We start from the raw sequence: 27,608 nt of genomic DNA on the forward strand, positions 1-27,608 counted from the left end.
AAGTTACACTTAGATTCTTACTTCTGTTTTTTAAAGACTCAATTTGCAAGGCAAGAATTGTTGATTTCAATTCCTTTTTTCTCCTGCTTTCCTGCAAGCTATTTTCAAAGAATTAAATAGCAACTTCAATAATAACATTGATAAATAGCAACTTCAATAATAACATTGAGATACTGGCCTGCACAGCCAACCACACCATTTTGGATTTGTCTTCTTATATTAGGGAGAAGATTTCTCACTAAGGAGGAAATTAAAAGATTTCTATGTTCTGGGGTTTCAGGGTTTAATGCAGTGTGCTTTTGGAAAGTCTGTATAAAAGCGTTCAACAAAGACCTTAGGATGCTCCCCTTCTTTCTGAGTGCACAACTCAACCTTAGACCAATTCACCTCGGGGGAAAAGTATCTACAATTGTTTCTATCAGGCCTTAAATATCAGCATCCAGATGATCCATTTCCTGGTCACTGGAAGAGATCTGGGAGAAGTTCCAACCATGTGTTTTCTGTTAGGTAAGGGGACTTTTCCTGGGGGGCTGTCTGGCTTGTCTTATAACTACAGTATAAGCATGGGTGGAAAGAACACCTCTTAGTAGCCTGTTGAGGTCCCTATGAGTGCGTCTGTGAATGGCCATCAAGCCTTCAAACTCCTCTCTAAATTTGGTGTAATCTTTCAAAAGTGGGAGTAAAGGGCATCGTAGCTTAAAGGATCTGGTGCTGTCCAAGGGACATGTATATTTGTGGTGGGGGTCCAGGATACATCCACAAAGGACATTGCATAGGAAGGCTAGATAGATACCCAGAAGGTAGGTAAAATTATATGGGACAGCAAAACAAGCTCTACTGCATGGTCCTGAACCTCTGCAAGGTTATTTCTTGGCCATTAGTATTTACGTAAGTAACCTGTATGCCCAGGCCTGGCCATCAGGCTGGATTATTTTCTATAATTTTTTCAGGGTAAGAGAAGAAAGTGGTCAGTTGGGTATTTAAGGAATTTTCTGGGCAAATCAAAGGAGTTTCAGGGATTAAAGGAATTTGTTGAGGAGGTAGGGTTGGATTTGGGGAGGAGGATTTGAGCCAGGGGTCAGGAGATCCAGAAGTTCTTCTGGAGGGTCATAGACAGGGAGTTAGTTATAAACAAGGGTATAGGAGCACAGGGAAGGGGAATTCACTGTGGGTGCGGAATTTAACTTTTGTTTTCATTTCCATTCTTTAATCTTGTTAAAAGAGTCCATAGGCTAGCCATAATGCTCTTTTGTGTCCTTTCAATTTAATCATTCCACAGGTACCAATAGGACATTTGTTTAGGATAAGAGCTCTTTAACATTTTTTTCAAACATAAAAGTTTTTTTTTCAAATCAAAGGATCCATCATCTGGCCATTGACAAGCAGACTCTTTAAAGTTATACCTCTTTTAACTGTGACTAAATCCAATAAGCCTTTCCATAGAAAGACCTAGAGGTAATTTTTTAGACTTCAAATAATTTTTTTTATCATGGATGCAAGAGATACCCCCAGTGTGGGTACAGCCCACATGATTCAAAAAGCCACTCATAAAGGTAGCTTAAAATACTACAAAGCTACAGTAGTCAAAACAGTATGGTGTGGAAAAGAAACAGACACATAGATCAACATAACAGAATAGAGATCTCAGAAATAAACCCATACACTTACGATCAATTAATCTACAACAATGGAAGAATAAATAAACAAGAAAAGACAATCTCTTCAGTAAGTGGTGCTGGGAAAACTGGACAGCTACATGTAAAAGAATGAAATTAGAACCTTTTCTCACACCATATACAAAATAAATTCAAAATGGATTAAAGGCCTAAGTGTAAAACTGGAAACCATAAAACTCCTAGAAGAAAACATAGGTGGAACACTCTTTGACATAAATTGTAGCAATATTTTTTTTGGATCTGTCTCCTAAAGCAAAGGGAAAAAAAGCAGAAATAAATAAATGGGACCTAAGTAAACTTAAAAGCTTTTTTTGCTCAACAAAGGAAACCACTGACAAAATGAAAAGACAACCTACTGAATGACAGAAGACATTTACAAATGATATGACAGATAAAGGATTAATATCCAACATATGTAAACAGTTCATACAACTCAATATCAAAAAAACAAACAACCTTATTGAAAAATGGGCAGAAGACCTGAATAAACATTTTTCCACAGAGGACATACAGATGGTCAACAGACACATGAAAAAATGCTCAACATTGCTAATTATCAGAGAAATATAAATCAAAACCACGTTGAGATATCACCTCATACCTGTAAGAATGGCTATCATCAAAAAGACCACAAAGAGCAAATGTTGGTGAGGATATGGAGAAAAGGCAACCTCAGTACACTCTTGGTCAGAATGTAAATTGGTGCAGCCACTGTGGAAAAGAGTATGGAGATTTCTCAAAAAACTAAAAATAGAACTACCATATGATCCAGCAATTCCACTCCTGAGTATATATTTGAAGAAAATGAAAACACTAATTTAAAAGATACATGCACTCCAATGTTCATAGCAGCATTACTTATTATCACCAAAATATGGAAGCAACCTAAGTGTCCATCAATAGATAAAGAAGATGTGGTATATATACAATGGAATACTACTCAGCCATAAAAAAGAATGAAAATTTGCCATTTGCAACAATATGGCTGGACCTGAAGGGCAACGTGCTTAATGAAATAAGTCAGACAGAGAAAGACACATACTGTATGTTATCACTTATATGTGGAATCTAAAAAATAAAACAAGAGAATATATATAACAAAATAGAAACAGACTCAGAGATATAGAGAACAAACTAGTGGTTACCAGTGGGGAGAGGGAAATGGGGAGGGGCAATATAGGATTAAGGGATTAAGAGGTACAAACTACTATGTATAAAATACATAAACTACAAGGATACATTATACAGCACAGGGAATATAGCCAATATTTTATAATAGCTCTAAATGGAAAAAAATCTGTAAAATTTTTGAAACACTATGTTGTACATACCTGAAACTAATATTGTAAATAAACTATATCTCAATTTTTAAAAAAGAAAGCAAAGACCCTTGTTGTCACAAATGGTTAAGAATAGTGTTTGTGAGAACTTGTATCACCAGTCTCTCACAAAAGTAAGACACCTCCAATCACAGACTTAATAATCTGATACTGGGCAGCTGATACTGATATGCCACTTTTCCAGCACTAAAAAGGCAATAAAGGTAGAGATAACAAAGGCTCCTTAAAGGCTGAGACCCCTTATTATGACAAATTCCCCTAGAGCTGGCACAGTCAGACACAGAAAACGCTGCAAGCACACTCTGTGTCTTGGGTTCCTGGTCTGATGGCTAGCTACCTGATGCAGGTCCAACAATCTATACCTCCTGGTTGACAGAAGGCAGGTTATAAGGCATGTTCTCAGAACACAAAACAAGGTGAAAGGAGAATCTCACCCAGTATTTTTATTGATGAACCACAGCAAAGCTTGTCCAAACAGACTCCAGTCCAGCGAGAACCATAAACTCACTGATCTATGAGACCACCTCAAAAAACAGGCTTATAAGACCCATGTCTGTGTTCTATGCTGTGCTTATCCTCCTTATGAAAATGACACAAAAGACAGAGAGAAAGGAAAACAATTCTGATCTCTGGGAGGGAAAAGATCAATTAAAACAAAGAATACACAAAACAAAAAGCATAAAAGTCACTTACCTTTTGCTGGCTATTTCAGGTGTATCCCAAATCTTAGCTACAGCCTCTGAAGTGTGTAGGGAATCCCAGCTAATGATATCCCATCCTCATCACCATTATGGTAGGGGATGAAAGAAAAATTTTCTCCACCTCCTTAGGTCCTGAGTCCTATGGATTGAAATTACAAATGACATATTAACAGGAAAAAAACACACACATTGTATTTAACATTTTTACATGCATACAAGAGCTTTTACAGGAAAAATGAAGACTCAAAGAAGCAGTTAGGGCCAAGAGCTTATATACCTTTTTAACAAAGAATGATAAAATTGTGGAAAAGTGACAGTACGAAAGAAAAGGGGATTATACTTCTAGGGGAAATAAATTCTGAGAAAGTGACTAAGAAATATTTGGGGAAAACTTATGGAAGATAAAGGCTTCTTTGTACACATCTGTTTCAGCACTGACCTCCAATCTCCAGTAATAGGAAAGTTCTTGTCTTCCTCGTGCAGGAAGAACAACTTTCTCATGGGAAATTTTATGACCTACTTTTAAGTAGAAAGGAGAAGGTCAGCGAGTCCTTCCTACATCTGTTGTTTCTCAAGTGTCTTCAGCTCAACATTTTCAATATGCCAAAGTGACTTATTCTGGAGTGGCATATTCTGAACACCTTAACACAGACAAATAATCTGGGGACTCCTGCAGATTTTTCTGGGGTAAGTAACCTGAAACATCAATTTGAGTTGCATTGACAAGACAGCACCTAAAAAGGCAAAAATGTTTTTTTCTTCTTGTTAGCTTCCAAGCAGATATTTTTATATGAAAGGGTACATTTTTAAAGAACTGTGAGGGAGTTATGTGCAAAAACTCTCTTCGTGTATAGTAGCATTTGTTCTAATACCTCCTACACAGCACTTTTAAAATGCACCCTTTTCTGTCTTATAGATTGTGTCTTGGGAGGCACTGTGCCTTGGTAGGAAGTGGGTATTTGTAGAACAAAAACCCTGCTACCAACAAAAAGCCTTAATAAAAATGGTAATTTTAAAATGACTGATGAGAGATAGACATAGATGATAGATTCATAGATGACAGATAGATAACCTTTATACTTCATGGCTTGTTCTGAAACAAATAAACAAACAAAAACCCTAAAATGAAATGAAGATTTCAGATTTGATGTCAAAACAACATTATTCACAATGCAATTTTCTGTTCACAGCTCCTGTTTTCTTAAATACCTTTATGATAGTGTATTGGAATGAAGTCTTATATTGTATAAGAATACCAGTACAATAAGTTGAACAGTTGCTTTTGACCAAGAAAAAAGAACTATTTATGTTAGTATATGCCCAAGCACTCTTTTTTACAAAAGAATGATGTCAGGAACTACAGGGCTTTTGTTGAAGAGCCTCTGGTCAAAAGCAAAGGACATTTGATAGTTAAATGCAAGGAGGGGACAGGAAATGAATGAAGACAAACAAGAGGAAATGATTATTTGATTGTGACTGAAAGACTAGAGCACACAAAGCCATGCAGATTAGCAAACCCAAAATGCCAGCATTCCTTCTGAGCTATAATTTCCTGAGAACAAAAAAGCATTAACTGTGTAGTCTCAATTCACAATGCCTACTAATTGTCAGTGATAAAAGTAAGGCTCTTGCTTCTCATCCCAAAACCTCCTACCATATTTCTGTGAATACCACTGGTGAATTTGTTCACTCTATTTCCCTATGATAAAGGCACTCCTGGAAGTAGCATAGGTGTTTTGTATGATTCTATATTTAAAAATAGAGCTAATCAAAACAAGGAACAAATGAATTAGAAAACTTTTGTAAAAACTTATTTATATTATAACTTGTTGGTGAGTCATTTTAAATTATGCACCCATGGAGAGATGGTCTTTTAATGAAAGCTTTATAATTAAATACCTGATAAAATGTTACTATATGGTACAACCAATGTTTAATATTTTGGTAAACAGAAACACCTCACAGGCTTCATGTGATTTGAAAACAACCAAATCAGGGAGAGCAATTAAATTTTCATATGGTGCTCTCTTCTTATGTTTCAGGATTCCATACTTATTACTTATTCACTTTAAGTAAAGAGTACACCTCTTCTAAGTTCATCAATATACTTATTTTTGGTAATAAAAACTGGAGCTAAGTGAAGTGCAACTAACAAAAAATGACAATGTTTAAGGCCTTAATATATACTCTAAAGCTCTTTGTGTTTGCTACTTGTAAGTTAATAAATATTTTATAATAGCTCTGTTGTATATTCAGTGAAGTCTATACTCCCATTTAGGGAAAATGTTCACTTTTTTTCCTTTATTCCCTCAGATATCAGATATTCTTCGTTTTATTTTCTTTTCTTTTGGCCTCAGATACGTATCCTACAATGTCTTTTTGGTTTCTTTACCAGATAGCCACATGGTTGTCAAATACTGGCTATCCAAACATCCCAACATAACCTGTTGATAATACATGGCTGAGCTTATTACTCACCGTGGTAAGGGAGAATGTCATCTCTAGAGAGCTGTGGCAGTGTCTGGGAGGGGTGGGAGAAAGACAAGGTGTGAATTTATTGAAAATGGGAAGCTTGGCTTAAGGAAGGTCTTTCAATGGTGAGAAGAGAGTGGATTTGATTAGGATTGTGCACTCAATCCTGATCAACAATGGGATTGGTGGAAACTGCAAAGAGAGGATTTTGAAGTGAAATATTCAAATGATGTTAGGGCATGATGGTATCTGTTGATACTTTCCTTTGATGGAGTTGATGGAGCATTCTGTAAGCTCCTGTAATGAACAATTATGCCATTTCATGGACAAGAACCTCATGTAAAACTAAAGTAATGCTAATGAATACAGCTGAATGGCAAAATCACGCATTTCTCAGTGTCCATGCTGAGCAGTGGGGGGAAGTTACAAATGATGATGGCCCTATTGCTATCAGCACATGCATGTACACATACATACACGTATGCATATATAAATGAAGTGCCCAAATGAGTCATTCCTGTGTCTATCAATTATAGCTACTATAATCTCAAAAACGACTAAACAACATGGTCCATATACATTAATGATGAAGCTACTGTTTCCCCAGAAGATGCATTAGGTAAAATTTTGTTATGTTCATTTTTACTATAATTGTTTTGTTCCCTCTTAGCAATAGGAGACCTGTTAGCTTTTTAACCTCATGAGAGCACCCATTTCTATACTGTTCTGAAGAGGACTGCTAAGTGAATCAAAGGTACCAGGAATTATTTTAATTTTTAATCCCACCCTGCCTTTTAGTTTTATATCCCCACCTGCCTTTTGTATATGGAGTTGTCTTCAGTCTCTCTTCCCTATTACAATAGTTTTGATCCCTGTTTCAGTAGCATTGAATAAGGTCTTCCTTGCCTGTTTAACTCTGTCCTATGCAATTTTTCTTTGGCACATAAACATTTTTTTGACATCTTCAAATTGAGGAGGACCCTGTGGGGCCCTCCTGGGTACAAATCCTTTCTCAGTCCCATTTGTTTGTAGGAAACAGGCTTCATTCAGCCTCCTTGACATTTCCCTGAGTTCCAAAGTGCAGATTCAAACCTGATAGCCATGAGCATGCAGCCCCCAAACCTACTAGAGCCTGAGGATTAACAATGTGACACCACCCTATTAGCTCACCATCAATCAATCTGAGAATTGTGCATGAGCTGTGACAGATCGTGTGACTCCCCTCCCTCACCTGGCCTTTGAAAATGCTTTCCTGAAAGCAACCCAGGAGTTCAGGTGTTTTGAGGACTAGCTTACCTGGACTCTTTGCTTGGTGTCGTGCAAAAAAATGGTCCACTTTCCTTCACCACAACCCAGTGTCAGTAGGTTGGCTTTATTGCATGTGGGCAAGTGGACCCAAGTTTGGTTAGGTAACATGTATAATATATTGTACATAATTTCATAGAATATACTGAAGGATACTGGATAAGTTTAGCAGATATACCTTTTAAATTTTAATTGGTTTTGCCAAGTTATTTTCCCAAAACTATACCACTTTACATTCTTAGTAGCATTTTTTGAAAATAATATTTGTCCACATTAACATTAACATTGGATTTTTATCACTGAAACAACAACAAGAAACTGAAATTCCCTAAATGGTCACTTAAAATTAAATCTCAATTTTGCCAATTTACATTTTGCTGAATACTTATGAAAAGGATTTCTTTTTTTCTGTTATTTATACTAAAATATCATTTCAAAAGGTAAAAATCTTAATTCTCAGAGAAGTCTTATCAGTTTCTAGAATTTCTGCACTTATAGACACTAACTCTATTTCTGTCTTTAATTATGAAATTCAACTTTGACTTTTGTATGTCTTCTGCATTTTTGTCATAAAAATTTTTTATACATTCAAATACATTTATATGTTTCTTTATACATTATAGTTTTAATGTCTTCTTTAAAAACATTTTGCTCACTTCAGTTATAATTTAATGTCCAACTTTTTAAAATTTACTTTACATTTTAACCTTTATTTCAACTGGGATTTAATTTTGTTTTTTTTTTGTTTTTTTGCGGTACGCGGGCCTCTCACTGTTGTGGCCTCTCCCGTTGCGGAGCACAGGCTCCGGACGCGCAGGCTCAGCGGCCATGGCTCACGGGCCCAGCTCTGCAGCATATGGGATCCTCCCGGACCGGGGCACGAACCCGTATCCCCTGCATCGGCAGGCGGACTCTCAACCACTGCGCCACCAGGGAGGCCCTCAACTGGGATTTAATTTTGAATTCCATGTGTGACAAAGCTCTGAATTTGCTATCTTTTAGGTGGAGAGTCAACTGTGCGAAGACTGTTTACTAATTAAATCCCACTTAAATCTTTTTTGATTAGGTAGTCTTTCTTCTAATTCTCGTTTAGTTATACTATTTCTTCCATTTATTTCTTTTTTCTTCTGGAATTTCTATAATATGCATGTTTTATCTCTGGAAATATCTTTCAATCTTTTCCAGTATGATTGTCTACTTCAACTTTGCTCTGGGTTCTTAAACATTCCTTTCATTTTATCTTCTGGGAAAAAATTAGTTTTTCAACAACCATCATCAACTTGTTCACTACCTCTATTGAACATTGTATTATTCCAAAACCATACATTTTAGTTATTACCCTTTCACAACAGTTTTATTTCTGTGGAAATGCACCTACTTAAACTATAATTCTCTTCCTCTCTTTCTAATAGGTGTCTCCTTAAGTCAATCATTACTAGTAGGCTTCCCTAGCATTACTTTTTACGATCAATACTCAAGTCAATCTGTTAGGCTCTTTCAAATAGCTTCAAACTAGCCAGTGATTATTAGTAAAGTTAGTTCCTTTTAATACAACAAACAGACTAAAAATCACTGGACCCTTTGCTGTGCCTTGTGAAGAACCTTTTTTTTTGCCCTCAAAATCTCTCCATGTACTACAGTTAATTTCTTCCAACCCTAAGGACCAGAAATAATTTAGTCCACCAGTACTGTCTTTGTATACATATCCTGATTCCTCACATATCCTTTATTATTAATTTGTTTTTATATTTTTAAACTGAAATGGGATGAGTTTTTATCTAATATATGAAATACCAAGATTATTTCTGTTCATAAAGTGGTGAAATATATCCATATGATAAAATAACAATAAGGCCAAATGGGACCAAAATGGAATAATACTTAAAATTGTGCAAAATATATCCAAATACATTATCAAGTATAACCTCAGAATTATTCATGAAAGATCACTTATTATTCTCATTTTAAAGGTGAAAGAGAGGAGACTCAGAGAGGCAGAGACCATACTTTGCTTCAAACAGTGATTAAGCAGAAAAATTAGGACATAGATTCGATTTTTTTTTTACTCTAAATCCTATGAATTTATATTTTGTAATGCTGATAAGAGCTTGGGCTCTTGAAATTCATTTTATTATATAAATTGGAGATAAATAAAAAATTGTATCCTACTCTTTATTTTTTAGAGAAAGAAAGTGAGGCCCAAAGGTCTAAGATGATGTGAATAAGGCTCAAAAAACATTCCTAAAACTGGGTGTTCACTAAATTAACCTACTCAATCCCAGAACTAAACCTAACTCTAAACTTAACCCTATCCTTGACCATTTCCCTAACCCTTAGCTAAAACTGCATCTTTACACAACAATCTTAAAAATCGTTCCCTAAAAGAATCAAGTTTTCTTCATCAAATCAATTTTGGTGACATTCCTAATGGAAAACTGACTCAGCACTTAAGATTGCTTAAGCTCTTTCAACATAGGGTGAAAGTTAGTATAAAAATATTTAAGTATTTTGAAATAAAATATCCAAATAACATTAGAAATGAGTTTCCATTTTGTTTACCCAAATTTCAGATAAATCAGTACTACACAACACAATTTTAAGCAAAAAAAAAACCCCAATATGTAGTATCAAGCAGTATGTTCAAGTAATATCACCTAAAACTAATATTAATCAACTTTTTCTTTTTATGAAAACAAAGTTGAGGGAAAATTATCTTTATATCTGGAGAATTTGCATTATAAGTGTAGGTCCTAACCAAAACCACAGAATTTGAATAAAGCAGTATTTTTAAAACTTCAAAAAATCTGCATGCATTATAAACTATTTTTTTTTACAGCTCTCATTTCCAAATGTGAAATAATAATACTTGGTTTTTATTCCAATGCCAGAAATAAAGTGGCCCATGATACTGTCATCCAAAAAATAATTTGAGGCTCAGTCCAAAAACTTATTAATAGAAACTTGACCTTTATCAGAGTTGTTGTTGTCATTTTCCTCCCAAACTTTTAAATTGTGTTTCAGGCACTAATTACTTTAAATTTAACCAATTACTTTTCCCTGAGTAAAGACTCATTTTGTTATTGGGATTAAGACTCAGCCTTTTCAATATTGACATCAATATTTCCTACAATAATACTGAGCTATATTTAAGTACTAATATCCCTCTTGTCGATAATTTTAATCTTAGCCCCATTTTAATGCATAAGACTATAGCAGTAAAGGATACCAGTAGCACAAATCTATCTAGATTCTTCCACTTGATCATACATAATTGAAATATAACTGTAGCCATGGAAACTGAAAACAATATGATTTTAATTATCAAAGGCTTAAAATGAAATATCACTCCTATCATCTTGGTTTATTTCCTAATACTTAGTTAGGTTGAAAAGAATAAAGAGACTTTGTTACTCCTTTAGTCCACCTAAAGGGAATCCCTTTGTGCCCAAACCAAATGACATTAGATGAAACCAAGCGGAGAAACTGGATGAATTGTGGCTGAGTCAGGAGCTACCTTTCACTGCTGCAAGAACTCTGTTTTGACCCTCTGCATCCCAACTTCTGAATCTAATCATGGCTCTCAGACACTAAATCCATCTCCTGCAATTTTAAAGATGGAGAAACACATATATAATTGATAGCTTAACAACAAATGCAGGCCTCACAGACAGGTCCATCAGATGAAGGGACACTGCTGAGATTCAGTCAACAAGCAATCTATTGCATTCAGATGCCTCTGCTTGTTGATGCATTTCTGAGAACTCAGGGACTGTTTAAGATTCAAAATTTAATCTCTTTAAGTGATGAAACAAGAAAACAGAATAAAGAGGGCTAAAAATTCTCTGAGTTATTCAGTGAAAGCTAAGAGTTATATTCAGAAGACAACTACTGTAATTAAACATAGTATTATAAAAACTTGCATATTTTAGATATGTGGATTTTTTTAAAAAACTGACAAACAGCTAATAAAATGGAAATATGCCCAAATCATAAGCTCAGAACTTCAGCAGTCATCTCAACTAGTAACAAAAAAAAGGAGAATACAGAAACCTAAATATATCATATTTGGACAAATAAAAACACTTTTCATAAATAATATCATTTTTAAAGTAAAAATAAATTTAAGAAAATTGGTCCTTGTATGTAGCACTTGGAAAAAAGTAATATTCTTAAAGAGATAGCATTATTCCTAATTAAATGAGAAAAAATGTCAAAGTATTGTGTAACATGCAAATGATTCAAATGGTAACCAATATCTTAAAATTGAGTAATTATTTTATTTTTTTGCATGTGAATATATATAACTCTTCTTTTAGTAAAGGTTTATTAAAATGCTACTTATAAACTATTCATGGTATATTACAAAATTGATCTTTAGGGACAGACATAGCTATAGGTAATTGCTAGTCATTCTGCTTTCTTCAAAACAATTCATTTTTATCACTGTATCTGAAGGTGAAGATTATCTATACTATTCTGAAATTCTAGAATGCATTTATTACTTCTCAAATGTATAATATGATGTTGGTATTTTGTATAAATGAAGATACAGGGAAATGTTCAGCATAGAACAAAGAGTTTTAGTTTGTTTACAAAAGTTAGTAAAACCAAACCTATTATGAAACTTGAAATATCTGAATATTTCCTTAATATCACTACTGTTTATCTTACTAAATCTCTTTTATTATTTAAATCCAGGGTTACACAAACATATACTGAACCCACTTTCCAAAAACCCAGAACAATGAAGAGTAATTCAGATGTACAGCTAAGTACATTTTCTTCCAGAAATGCATTAATAAACAGCCTGCTGTGTTTACAAAATTAAATAAAGTGCTTCAGTACATAAGTTTGTTAGTCTTCACAACATTTAAAGGTGATAAGAAAAGTGAAAATTATTGGTTCAATGACATAACACACACATTTGTTAGAAAATAAAAACATAAATAAATAAAAACACGGATGCTATGTTTTTAGACTTTATTCTCTTTCAGATTCAAACAGAAATTTAGGTAATTTAGAGAGTGTAGGTAACTGTTCTCAAGCTATGAACATGAATGAGATCTTGAAAGGGAATATACAGTATAGATTGTTAGATGGTAGACTGCAGATATTTCTAGCTCAGGGATGGATAAACTGCAGGAACAATGATCTTCACCCTTTAAGGAAGTAAACAGCACATGGCAATGGTCAGTTATGAAAAAGTGCAAGTGTGGAGGTCTCTGTGAGCCTCACTGATTATAACAGAAACTGGCTGTAACATTTCTCTCACTTTGAGAGAGCAGTAGCCTTTAGGGGCATCCATGCACTGTCAGACCAGAGTGCATAATCTGCAGAATAGACGTCAAAGTTTACCAGTTGCAAAGACATCAACAGGAAATGGAAAGAAAGGACAGAGTTATGAAATAAGCCTGATTGCGTAAGGAGAGCAAATACAGGGTAGATGAATAAAATAGAAGCAAAAGTCTGCATTTGGTTGCCTCCCAGCAGGAAACTTCCACAAGGCTCTTAGATAGCCTCATCCACCAGAGGGCAGACAGCAGAAGCAAGAAGAACTACAATCCTGAGGTCTGTGGAACAAAAACCACATTCACAGAAAGATAGACAAGATGAAAAGGCAGAGGGCTATGTACCAGATCAAGGAACAAAACCCCAGAAAAACAATTAAATGAAGTGGAGATAGGCAACCTTCCAGAAAAAGAATTCAGAATAATGATAGTGAAGATGATCCAGGACCTCGGAAAAAGAATGGAGGCAAAGATCGAGAAGATGCAAGAAATGTTTAACAAAGACCTAAAAGAATTAAAGAACAAACAGAGATGAACACTACAATAACTGAAATGAAAACTACACTAGAAGGAATCAATAGCAGAATAATTGAGGCAGAAGAACGGATAAGTGACCTGGAAGACAGAATGGTGGGATTCACTGCTGCAGAACAGATTAAAAAAAAAGAATGAAAAGAAATGAAGACGGCCTAAGAGACCTCTGGGACGACATTAAATGCAACAATATTCACATTATAGGGGTCTCAGAAGGAGAAGAGAGAGAGAAAGGACCAGAGAAAATATTTGAAGAGATTATAACTGAAAACTTCCCTAACATGGGAAAGGAAATAGCCACCCAAGTCAAGGAAGTGCAGAGAGTCCCATACAGGATAAACCCAAGGAGAAACATGCCGAGACACATAGTAATCAAATTGGCAAAAATTAAAGACAAAGAGAAATTACTGAAAGCAGCAAGGGAAAAATGACAAAAAACATACAGGGGAACTCCCATAAAGTTAACAGCTATATTTCTCAACAGAAACTCTACAAGCCAGAAGGGAGTGGCATGATATACTTTGAGTGATGAAAGAGAAGAACCTACAACGAAGATTACTCTACCCATCAAGGATCTCATTCAGATTTGATGGAGAAATCAAAAGCTTTACAGACAAGCAAAAGCTAAGAGAATTCAGCACCACAAAAACATCCCTACAACAAATGCTAAAGGAACTTCTCTAAGTGGGAAACACAAGAGAAGAAAGGACCTACAAAAACAAACCCAAAACAATTAAGAAAATGGTCATAGGAACATACATATCAATAATTACCTTAAACGTGAATGGATTAAATGCTCCAACCAAAAGACACAGGATTGCTGAATGGATACAAAAACAAGACCCATATATAGGCTGTCTTTCAGACCTAGGGACACATATAGACTGAAAGTGAGGGGATGGAAAAAGATATTCCATGCAAATGGAAACCAAAAGAAAGCTGGAGTAGCAATGCTCATAAGAGATAAAATAGACTTTAAAATAAAGAATGTCACAAGAGACAAGGAAGGACATGACATAATGATCAAGGGACCAATCCAAGGAGAAGATATAACAATTATATATGCACCCAACATAGGAGCACCTCAATACATAAGGCAACTGCTAACAGCTATAAAAGAGGAAATGGACAGTAACACAATAGTGGGGGACTTTAACACCTCACTTACACCAATAGACAGATCATCCACAGTGAAAATAAATAAGGAAACAGAAGCTTTAAATGACACAATAGACCAGAGAGATTTAATTGATATTTATAGGACATTCCATCCAAAAACAGCAGATTACACTTTCTTCTCAAGTGTGCATGGAACATTCTCCAGGATAGATCACATCATGGGTCACAAATCAAGCCTCAGCAAATTTAAGAAAATTGAAATCGTATCAGGTATCTTTTCTGACCACAACGCTATGAGATTAGGAATTAATTACAGGGAAAAAAACCGTAAAAAACACAAACACATGGAGGCTCAACAATATGGTACTAAATAACCAAGAGATCACTGAAGAAATCAAAAAATACCTAGAGACAAATGACAATGAAAACACAACGATCCAAAATCTATGGGATGCAGCAAAAGCATTTCTAAGGGGGAAGTTCATAGCTATACAAGCCTACCTCAAGAAACAAGAAAAATCAAAAATAAACAATCTAACCTTACACCTAAAGGAACTAGAGAAGGAAGAACAAACAAAACCCAAAGTTAGCAGAAGGAAAGAAATCATAAAGATCAGAGCAGAAATAAATGAAATAGAAACAAAGAAAACAATATCAAAGATCAATAAAACTAAAAGCTGGTTCTTTGAGAAGATAAACAAAATTGATAAAGCATTAGCCAGACTCATCAAGAAAAAGAGGGAGAGGACTCAAATCAATAAAATTAGAAATGAAAAAGGAGAGGTTACAATAGACACCACAGAAATACAAAGCATCCTAAGAGACTACTACAAGCAACTGTATGCCAATAAAATGGACAACCTAGAAGAAATGGACACATTCTTAGAAAGGTATAACCTTCCAAGACTGAACCAGGAAGAAATAGAAAATATGAACAGACCAATCCCAAGTAATGAAATTGAAACTGTGAGTAAAAATCTTCCAACAAACAAAAGTCTAGGACCAGATGGCTTCACAGGTGAATTCTACCAAACATTTAGAGAACAGCTAACACCAATCCTTCTCAAACTCTTCCAAAAAATTGCGGAGGAAGGAACACTCCCAAACTGATTCTATGAGGCCACCATCACCCTGACACCAAGACCAGACAAACATACTACAAGAAAAGAAAATTACAGACCAGTATAACTGATGAATATAGATGCAAAATCCTCAACAAAATACTAGCAAACAGAATCCAACAACACATTAAAAGGATCATACACCATGATCAAGTGGGATTTATCCCAGGGATGCAAGGATTCTTTAATATACGCAAATCAAACAACGCGATACACCATATTAACAAACTGAAGAATAAAAACCATATAATCATCTCAATAGATGCAGAAAAAGCTTCTGACAAACTTCAACACCCATATATGATAAAAACTCTCCAGAAAGTGGGCACAGTGGGAACCTACCTCAACATAATAAAGGCCATATATGAGAAACCCACAGCAAACATCATTCTCAATGGTGAAAAACTGAAAGCACTTCCTCTAAGATCAGGAACAAGACAAGGATGTCCACTCTCACCACTATTATTCAACATAGTTTTGGAAGTCCTAGCCACAGCAATCAGAGAAGAAAAAGAAATAAAAGGAATACAAATTGGAAATGAAAAAGTAAAACTGTCACTGTTTGCAGATGACATGATACTATATATAGAGGACCCTAAAGATGCCACCAGAAAACTACTATAGCTAATCAATAAATTCGGTAAAGTTTCAGGATACAAAATTAATGCACAGAAATCTCTTGCATTCCTATACAGTAATGATGAAAAATCTGAAAGAGAAATTAAGGAAACACTTCCATTTACCACTGCAACAAAAAGAATAAAATACCTAGGAATAAACCTACCTAGGGAGACAAAAGACCTGTATGCAGAAAACTATAAGACACTGATGAAAGAAATTAAAGATGATACAAACAGATGGAGAGATATACCATGTTCTTGGATTGGAAGAATCAATATTGTGAGAATGACTATACTACCCAAAGCAATCTACAGATTCAGTGCAATCCCTATCAAATTACTAACAGCATTTTTCATGGAACTAGAACAAAAAAATCTTAAAATTTGTATGTAGATACCAAAGACCCCGAATAGTCAAAGCAGTCTTGAGGGAAAAAAACGGATCTGGAGGAATCAAACTCCCTGACTTCAGACAATACTACAAAGCTACAGTAATCAAGACAATATGGTACTGGCACAAAAACAGAAACATAGATCAATGGAACAAGGTAGAAAGCTCAGAGATAAACCCACGCACCTATGGTCAACTAATTTATGACAAAGGAGGCAAGGATATAAAATGGAGAAAAGACAGTCTCTTCAATAAGTGGTGCTGGGAAAACTGGACAGCTACATGTAAAAGAATGAAATCAGAACACTCCCTAACACCATACACAAAAACAAACTCAAAATGGATTCGAGACCTAAATGTAAGACCAGACACTATAAAACTCTTAGAGTAAAACATAGGCAGAACACTCTTTGACATAAACCACAGCATGATCTGTTTTGATCCACCTCCTAGAGTAATGGAAATAAAAATAAAAATAAACAAATGGGACGTAATGAAACTTCAAAGCTTTTGTACAACAAAGGAAACCATAAACAAGACCAAAAGACAACCCTCAGAATGGGAGAAAATATTTGCAAATGAAGTAACTGACAAAGGATTAATCTCCAAGATTTACAAGCAGCTCATGCAGCTCAATATCAAAAACACAAACAACCCAAACCAAAAATGGGCAGAAAACCTAAACAGACATTTCTCCAAAGAAGATATACAGATTGCCAACAAACACATGAAAGAACGCTCAACATCATTAATCATTAGAGAAATGCAAATCAAAACTACAATGAGATATCATCTCACATGGTTAGAATGGCCATCATCAAAAAATCTACAAACAATAAATGCTGGGGGGGGGGAAGGGAACCCTCTTGCATTGTTGGTGGGAATGTAAATTGATATAGCCACTATGGAGAACAGTATGGAGGTTCCTTAAAAAGCTAAAAATAGAACTACCATACAACCCAGCAATCCCACTACTGGCATATACCCTGAGAAAACCATAATTGAAAAAGAGTCATGTATCAAAATGTTCATTGCAGCTCTATTTACAATAGCCAAGTCATGGAAGCAACCTAAATGCCCATTTACAGACGAATGGATAAAGAAGTGGTGGTACATATATATACAATAGAATATTACTCAGCCATAAAAAGGATCGATATTGGGTCATTTGTTGAGACGTGGATGGATCTAGAGACTATCCTACAGAGTGAAGTAAGTCAGAAAGAGAAAAACAAATATCGTATATTAATGCATATTGTGGAACCTAGAAAAATGGTACAGATGAACCGCATTGCAGGGCAGAAACTTAGACACAGATGCAGAGAACAAACATATGGACACCAAGCAGGGACAGTGGCAAGGGTGTGGGTGTGGGTGTGTGATGAATTGTGTGATTGGGATTGACATGTATACACTGATGTGTATAAAATTGATGACTAATAAGAATCTGCTGTGTAAAAAAATAAATTAAATTTAAAAAAAAAGTCTGCATTGACCCAGACAATATCCTCTTCTTTTTTGACTCTCAAGCTTCTGTTAAGTGGCAGAGTCTTAATGCACTGGTTCCTTCCACTTGGCTCAATACCATAAAAAGATTCACAGTGCAGTCAGATTAATGATGAATGTGAATAAAGGAACTCTAGAGCAGAAAGGCCTTCATTACATAAGTGGTGATATGCCAAGTACCAATGTGCTGATGAAATCAAAGCTGTCATAGCACTAAAATATTCACTAAAAACTGGACCATTTATGAAATTAATCACTTCTCAATCATTTCTCCTCTTACTTAAATCAACATATAACATCACTTTCCAAATAATTTATGTGTAGGTCATTCTCTACCTGATTGGAGCAACTGTAGAAACAGAAAAAAAAAAAAGGATACGAACAGAAAATTGCTACAGGAGGAGCCTGCAAATGCCTGAAAAAGTTTGGGGATAAGTTGAAATTAGCTCAGATAATCTGAGAGAACAGATTTATACCACACCAAGATTTTGGCAAATGAAGATCTAACGATGAGACCAGCTAAAAACTGAAGTAGAAAAAATGAATATAAATCAGAATATCTTTTCAAAAGAAGATGGTTTGACTATCAAAAAATTAAAGGAATTCATTGATAAAACTGTGAAATAATTTTGCAAAATTGATCAAATTGCCATTAAGCTGTAAAAATCAACTACACAAATTTACCATTCTATCCATGATATTATCATAAATTTTGTCAAATAAATACTACCACAAAATATTCTTAGTTTATTGTTTGTGTTAAAGATAAGTTTCTACTTATAATTTTTTTTTTTTTTTGCGGTACACGGGCCTCTCACTCTTGTGGCCTCTCCCGTTGCGGAGCACAGGCTCTGGACGTGCAGGCTCAGCGGCCATGGCTCACGGGCCCAGCCGCTCCACGGCACGTGGGATCTTCCTGGACCGGGGCACGAACTCGTGTCCCCTGCATCGGCAGGCGGACTCTCAACCACTGCGCCACCAGGGAAGCCCCTCTACTTATAATTTGACTTCATTTTTACTAAAGGTAAATATTTTAATTTATACTTGAGGGTTTTTTTAATGTAAATTCCCAATACTTAAAAAAAAATTCCCACTTGCTTATCTTCCTTTTCTACCTTTTTTTTTTTTTTTTTTTTTTTGACTTTTGTTTTAGGTCACTTAGGATTCTCTTTTTGGCCCTTTATTCTGATAGCAATCACAGGCCAGTAAGGAACTTCCTGTATTTTTTAAAATTATTATTTCACTGGTAAGAACCCAATTACATTCGATGTAGTTTTGCTTACATGTATTTGGAATGGGAGCCTGAGACATTCATTTATATGTATTCACCTTTATAACTTTTGTTTTTAAACTAACATCATATGTTAACTTACTAGAAATGCAGACTATCAGGGGTCACCCCAAACCTACAGATTTTCCATTTTAAACATATCCTCAAATGATTCATGTGTGCACTAAAAGTGAAGACACTCTAGATCAGCAGTTCTCATCCCAGCTTGCATGCAAGGCAAACCAGAATCCTTGTTAGTAGCTGGGCATTAGCAATTTTTATAAGCTATTCAGGCAGTTCTAACATATAGCCAGGGTGTGAGTCCCCTGTAGGCAAGCCCCTTGAGGGCAAGACCGTGTGTTAGTTAATTTTATGACTTTCTCAAGGGCTCAATAAAATGTCTTTGTGTATATTAGTGGGCCTTTGTCAGACCCAGAATGGCATTTCCTATACTCCAAAGACATGATTTGATATAACATGAATTACAAGTGGTTAACTGAATTTTGGGATTTCAATTCTAAGATGTCTTCCTCAATTATGTTCTAAGGCAGATGCTATAATGGAAAAATAAACCCCAGCAACCATGAATAAAGCACACTGACCTTGAGTTAAAGCTGACAGTGGCCTTTTCTTTATGAAAATAATAGCTTTTGTCACTCACCTTATGAGGTGAAATCAAACAAATAAATAACCAAGGATTCTTCAAATATAAAATGCTTTTTATGTAACAAAATTATTGCCTCATCAATATTGATCCCCAGAACAAAGTGTACTCTGACCACAGAAGATAGAAACTAAAATCTATTACATTTGTAAGGGCCCAAAGCTGGGTTATCTTTGTCCTTAATTCATATGTGTTCCTCATTCTTTAGAATACTTTCAACATGGACAATAAAAGTCACATATAGTTCTTTGTTTCCTTTCTCACTAACCTTTTTGACTAAGGTAAATGAAACATCAGTTTTAACCTAAGTTGAAATTAAATATTAATATTTGATATTTTTTCAAAATCACATAAATAATACATTGATTTTAATTGGTTAAGTATTCTTGTGTGAAAGGGCTCAGGATAAAACTAGAGCTAAAAGATAGCTCTAGATTGTCACTATGCTCTATAATATACAAATTAATTCATATCATCTTTATATTAAACAACTAGCTATTTCTTTCTAAGTATTTATACCGATAGCATGGACTTAGAACAAATTATTTGTAAAAATATCTTCTACATTTTTTCCCACAAGTCTCTCCTCCCTAAAAATTTAGAAAATAGTTAATATAGTAATACCTAGGGCTGCCTCACTGACATGATTTATGGTTTGCAATCATAAAATACTGTACCTAGTCAACTGAATTTTAAGAAGCTAAATGCTATTCAGAAAATTTTATTCCATTTAGGAATAAGTTCACAGTGACAAAATGTATTTCCCTTGTGAGTTCAGACATTGTCAGTGAGGAAAGGCTCTTAGTTGCTCCTGGTCTGGGCTTGAATCTCTAAAGAAAAAGATACTTACTAAAACTATTATCTGAGTCACTTAAGATATATGGCCCTGACTACCAGTACTTTCTCTATTTTTCACTTCAAATATGAAAAATGAGAGCTATTCCTCTCCCAGAAAATCTGGGAATGTTTCTTAAAGGTGGGAAAAGTTGAAAGAGAAAAAAAATCTGTGATGACTCAATTTTTGTTGGAGGAGGGGGTTTATTTCTTCTGATTTTTAAATATCTGTCCTCACCTAAAATATCCACTCAAAAACAAGTCAATTTTTTTCCATACTATTAATGCCATAAGGAAACTGTGAAATTAGATGGAGATCAGAGAATGAACACTATTTCATTTATGTTTCTTTCCAGATAAACACTTTTCCAGTGGTTTATGGAAGAAAACTGATCTTCCATCGAGTAGACCCAAAATGCCTTAAACAAAATGGTTATTTATGAATAAACCTCTTAGGGCTACAGTTTCATCATTCTGCTTTGTTTCTCTGAGAAGCTCAGGAGAGTTTTGTGATTTACTAGCTGGGGAGTAATTTATTTATTGCTGACAGCAAGGCCCTGAACAAGGAACCAGCACAAATAACAATGTGAAATAGTGCTAAATAAAAATTACTAGAATATTATGTCTTCCCTCATGATACCTGGGGGCTGACTAGTCAAAAACTGATTTAGGGCTTCCCTGGTGGCGCAGTGGTTGGGAGTCCGCGTGCTGATGCGGGGGATGCGGGTTCGTGCCCCGGTCCGGGAGGATCCCACGTGCCGCGGAGCGGCTGGGCCCGTGAGCCATGGCCGCTGGGCCTGCGCGTCCGGAGCCTGTGCTCCGCGGCGGGAGAGGCCACAGCAGTGAGAGGCCCACATACCGCCAAAAAAAAAAAAAAAAAAACTGATTTAAATTAGTGTTTTATATCAGATTATCATGCCAGGGACACTGAGTCTTCAGAGTATGCCTAAGGATTCCTATATCACTTGACTTTCAAAGAAAAAAAAATTTTAAAAGGAAAACATATGCATTACTGAGGTTAAAGCTGTGATAGCTGGAAGGTGGTAAACGACTTGGTTGGAAGATTGAAAAATATCAAGAATATTGACACAATTACAGCACAGTGCAGGTTTACCCTAAATAAAGTCTAAGCAGATGCAGATAATGGCATCAGGATAAGAAGAAACACAACCATGTTATTACAACCTTAGCCTTTACTCACTCAGGATAGCTTAAACAATACACTGCCTTTGCACTTCTGTGAGCAAGTTCTAATTCAAAACTCACCTGTATAACAAGGTCAAGGCTTGATTCCAGGATGACCCCGAAGTCGTCTTGGCAGGAAGCTCTAAATCACAAGATACCTGTTCTGAAGAGACAACAAGTGGGAGAATATTTTTGATAAAAAGAAATGACATCAAAATAAAAGTAAATTGTGTGACATATGGGACTTCTTTTTAACTTTGTGTTATTTAGTGACATAGCCATAGGTTTTTCTTCTTGTTTTTCAAATATCCAGTGTAATGCCCTTTTTTTTCTCAGAGAATGGCTGTAATTCAAGAAGAAAATCACTCTACTGTTTCTCCTCATTACTTTTCACTAAAAGTACATAAATTATTATGTAAAAAATGTGGAAGATTTTGTTCAGTCACTTCAGTTTCTCTCTAATGACATCAACAGCCATATTCATTGGTATTTTATATTCCTAAATTTTTCTCCATATGGCCTTTTTTTTTTTGCAGGCTGTTAAGCAACTTTATTATCCAAATTTTTCAATATTTAAAATATATATTTGAATAGTTTATATACTAAAATGTCCTTATTCTTACATTATTTCATTTTGACACACAGTATATTGGTTTTATTTTTCCTACATTAAATTTTTTACCCTGTCGCATTTTTTTAACTTTATTGATGAATAATTGACAAATGTCATTGCATATATTTAAAATGTACATGATTTTATATATATATATATATATATATATATATGATTTTATATGTGTATACACACACACACATATATATAACTATCTCCCATAGGGCATTTTGAATTTAAGATTCGTGAACTTGAAAACAAGTAGGTAGAAAATACTTGCAATTGAATTCTGCTTTTATACGTACATGTAAAATTAAATAAATCTAATTTTATTTCCATTTCTTCATATACACATTGTGTCACCTTAACACTACTCAACCTCACTAACCTCACTGTCCTTTATTTCCCTCAACTATTATGTCACGAGTCTTTATTTTTTAACCATATTATTAAATATTCTTCTAATATATGACTTTATGGCCACATAGAATCCAACTTTATACTTCTCGCCCTTTCATATTAAATTGATCCCTTATTGTTGGGCATGTAGGTTTTTTTTTTCTCCACTACTTAAAAATGTTACAATAAACATTATTGGACTCGCAACTTTAAATGCATATTTTACAATTTTCTTAGGGTCAATTTCTAGAAGTGGCATTATAGGATCAATGGATATGAATATTGCTTTTTAAATAAGGCAAATTTTTCAAAAAATATGCATAAATTTAAATTTACGTCTTTTGGTCCTAATTGCTCGGCTATAGGCAGGATCTCAAAGATTCAATGAATTGGACAAGATATTATATGGACCTCTTTGTTATTCTAGGAATATTTTGATATACAAAGTATATATATATGCATATTACTTTCCTTCTTCCCTCTAGCCCTCCCTTATTCATAACTTTCCTTTTCTAGTTCTTTACACTTTTACTTTCATAATATTTTATAATAGTTACTGGATATCTACAATACTTAAAATTCTTAGAAGATTACAAAATGAATAACAGCTGCCTTCAGATTGTTACTTGTCTGGTATATGAAAAAAATAGTGGTATGGACTGACTGTATTTCCCTAAAATTCATATGCTTAAATTCTAACCCCCAATATGATAGTATAAAGTGATGGGGCCTTTGAGAGGTAATTAGGTCAAGAAGGTAGAGTTCTCATGAATAGGACTAGTGGCCTTTAAAAAGTGATCACAGAGAGCTTGCTGGCTTTCTTTCTGCATGTGAGAATACAATGAGAAATATATCTACAACCCAGAAGCGGACTCTCATAAGAATCCCACCATGCTGGCACCCTGATCTTCAACTTCAGCCTTCACAACTGTGAGAAATAAATTTCTGTTGATTAGAAGCCATCCGATCTACAGTATTCTGTTATGGTAGCTTGAACTAAGACAAATAGATGATATAGATACATACCTACAAATAGGTATATTACAGGTAGAAAGTGCTAAATGCCTTATAAAAGGTTGCATCCATCCAATTATCCATCCTAAGAATACTTGCTTTATTTTTAATAGTAGGTTCAGGATAGCATGACAGTTTTAAATGAAAAGCCCAAGAATATATCCAGTATCAGTGTAAAATGATACTAGATTCCTGACAATTAGCTTCCACCAATATTTAGCCAGGCTGTATTTGATGAACACATTGTCTTTCTTATTCTTCACCTTGGCAGTCATTTTCAGTAGCACTGCAGTCTTTACATGGACACTGTGGCTTCAATCAGAAACTCAGAATTCACTTTAAAAGGTCAATGAGACAGGGTCACTGTTTCAGGCCTATTTCATACTGATGATGTTATCAAATATAATTTCCTGTGGAGTTACAGAACGAAAGAACGGAGATACTTTCCTGAGTCACTATATACATTCAGGAAACACATATTTATGAGCTTAGACCAATACTACACAATTACATAAAAGTAATAATCTTACTATTCAACATATTCAAATTAAATGTTGAATCTATTAATATTTATGCATTAAGTTAATTATTTTCAAGCTAAACAAAATCATTTATTTTAATGGTTTGGACTCAATTGCTCCCAATGTCTACATCATAGCTGCCAGTAATTTAGGCAATGAGGGCAAAAGTATTAGACTGTTTTAGGAGTTATCAGGTATAATCATTAGGCCAAACTTCTAAGGTAAATACTATTTGTTATTTTTAACAGTTGAGTAACTGAACTTCAGCAAATTTAAGTAATTTTTCCTAGTCCATGCAATTAGTAAATGTCAGACAATTAGGCCAAAACCAGCCATGTGACCAAGGCCAACGTCAACATGGGAAGGGACAACATAAGGGCTTCAATCTGGGAAGCTTGATTCCTTGAAGGACAGCGAAGTGAAAGTCTACTATAACGATCAGTTTATCAAATTGAGTATTAATAAATACAGATAATTCCTTATTTAGAGGTTTAAAAAGCACTTTACCAAAACATGTTTTTATCTGTTACAGAAAAGTACATTGGAATACCAAAATAGTATATGTATATTTGGAATTATAGAAACTCTAAACTTTTTAAGGTATTCTTGACTAATGTACTTACTTATTCATATTTATGATGCACTATTAGGTACTCTAAAAAGCACAAAAGTAAGTGATGAGACAGACATATTTACTGTGCTCATGAATGTTCAAGGGACATTAAATAAGGACACTGATAATTTTAAAATTAAATCATAATAAAGTTCTATTTTTAAAAGTTCAATATATACAGTAAAACAGCAAAACATGGAAGAAACATGGTTTATAACTTGAGAGATACTTTTATTAGCATCAAAAATTCTAAAAATAAATAGATACAACTTGTCTGTAAACAGCAAAATAGTCTATGTACAACTGCATTATGTGATTACGGTTATACATAAATGTAATGCATTGTTCTCATAATTCCTAGTGCTATTTTATACATTAAAGTGGTCATGCAAAAAGATTAGCTCTGATGCTGAGGAAGGAGTTGACTCAGGAAAAGAAAGAAAACGAATGTAGAAAACACAAAGTAAAGAAGCTTCTCAACATTAAGAAAAGAAAAAAAAATAGGGGAGATAATTTTTCTAAAACACCATTCTTTATATATTTTCAAAAATACAACTTAAATAATGGAAGGAGAATAAGGGTATTAATAGTTTGCTAAGATTCTTCAAAGTGCCTGGGGGAAAAGTAGTTGAAATAAGTAGAATATAAGAAGCTGCTTGCTTCAAAAAGCGTATCAGAAATAAAGAATAACATTTTTATCATTGTGAATATTTTTCTATTTCTGCACTTCAAGGGAAGCTAAATGACACTGACTTTATGTGCTGTATATGGACTCAAACACCATAACAGCCACCTCACTGTAATAAAAGGGTCAAAGTATCACTGTTTGGGTCACTAGAAAACATGAAACTATTGCCAACCATGCTTCTCTCTTTTTTCCTATGAGAAAATGTGTTGCTTTGTATTGAAGTTGTTCACCTAGAGAAAACTTTCATAGAACTAGGCAGCATCCAATGATTTTAGATAAAAAATATATACTTCATACTTGATCCTGGAATATGACCACACTAATTCTTTATATTATTTACAAAAGTAAAGACAAACACAGGATCCACTTTCACAACAGTTCAAGTTCATTTCATACCATGGAAAGAAAGAATACCGTGCTACGTTTGGTATGACAGAAATTATACAAAATCAATTGATACGATTGGAGCAATTTGAATAATTATTTTCATATGTTGTCTCCATAAAAAGAAATGTCCTAAGGGCCAGGGGTTAAAACCAAAATCCATAGAAACATTTTATATCTCACTAGATGACAATGAATCACATAAACTCCTGAGAGAAGGTAGGGAGAAGTACCCGAGGCAGCAGATGCAATGTCTCAGCCACTGTGCAGGAAGCAGCAGGGAGAAGCAAGCTAACATCTGATGCACCTGAGAACAGGAGAACCCTAGAACAGGCAATAGGCATTTCTCAGTTTTAAAACATGACAGGTGGATTCGAGAACTACAGCTGATCCTGAGAAGGTGTCTCTCACCCATTAGGTTAAGTGTGAAGACTTCGGGTGATTATAACAGGGCTGCACCAACCTACCCTTAAAACCCCTTCAATGGAATTTCCAGGGCTCCTTCCAGGACCAGGCACAACACTGGGAAGAAACTTCTGGGAGTGGAATCAAAGCTTGTCAATACAGGAGAAACAGAGACAAAGGAGGGCCAGAGAAGGAACTCAGGAGATGATTAAAAATAAAAGAAACATTATTCCATAAATGAAAACTGAAATGGAAGCAACAGAGGAGTGAATAAATACAACCACACAAACAACAAAATGCTAATTCCCTGAGAGGACTAGAAGGTAGAAAGGAAAAAATATAAAAAATCAAAAATACAGAGATGAAAGAAAGAAAGTGAAATATTGAATATAGACAACATGGAGATAAAAGGAGACCCTAAAGAAGAGATTCAAAGCAAGGACCAGAGTTAATACTAAAAATCATAATAAAAAATAGACTTTCCTGAAATACTAAAGATTTGAAAGTGAATACTGAAAAAGCATACTCTGTATCTGAAAATAAAAGTTTAGAAGGAGCAAGATACTGTTAAAAGAAAAACTCCTGGATATTAAAGGCAAAAAAATCATTTCTGTCTTTAGGCAAAAAGAGCAGACAATATACAAAGAATTATAAACAATGACCACACATAGCAATGAGCATTTGTAATTCGAAGATTGTGATTTGAAGTATTATTTCCCATTAAATAAAGATGGGGCTTCTTGGAAAAATAATTATAGCTTGTACAAGGTAAGTTTAGAACTCTGACAGACTCAATAGTAAAAATGGGAAAGTAGATTCTCCGTTTTTGTTTCAGATTAGAACCCTGCCTCAGAGCCAACTGGGCAGTGAAGTATTCTGCAATGTACCTTATTCATTATCAGTTTTCACTCAGATTTCAAAAGTGACAGATTTTTAACATTTGTA

The sequence above is a fragment of the Hyperoodon ampullatus genome (assembly GCF_949752795.1).
Source record: "Hyperoodon ampullatus genome assembly, chromosome: 11".
In the NCBI taxonomy this organism is placed as follows: Eukaryota; Metazoa; Chordata; class Mammalia; order Artiodactyla; family Ziphiidae; genus Hyperoodon; species Hyperoodon ampullatus.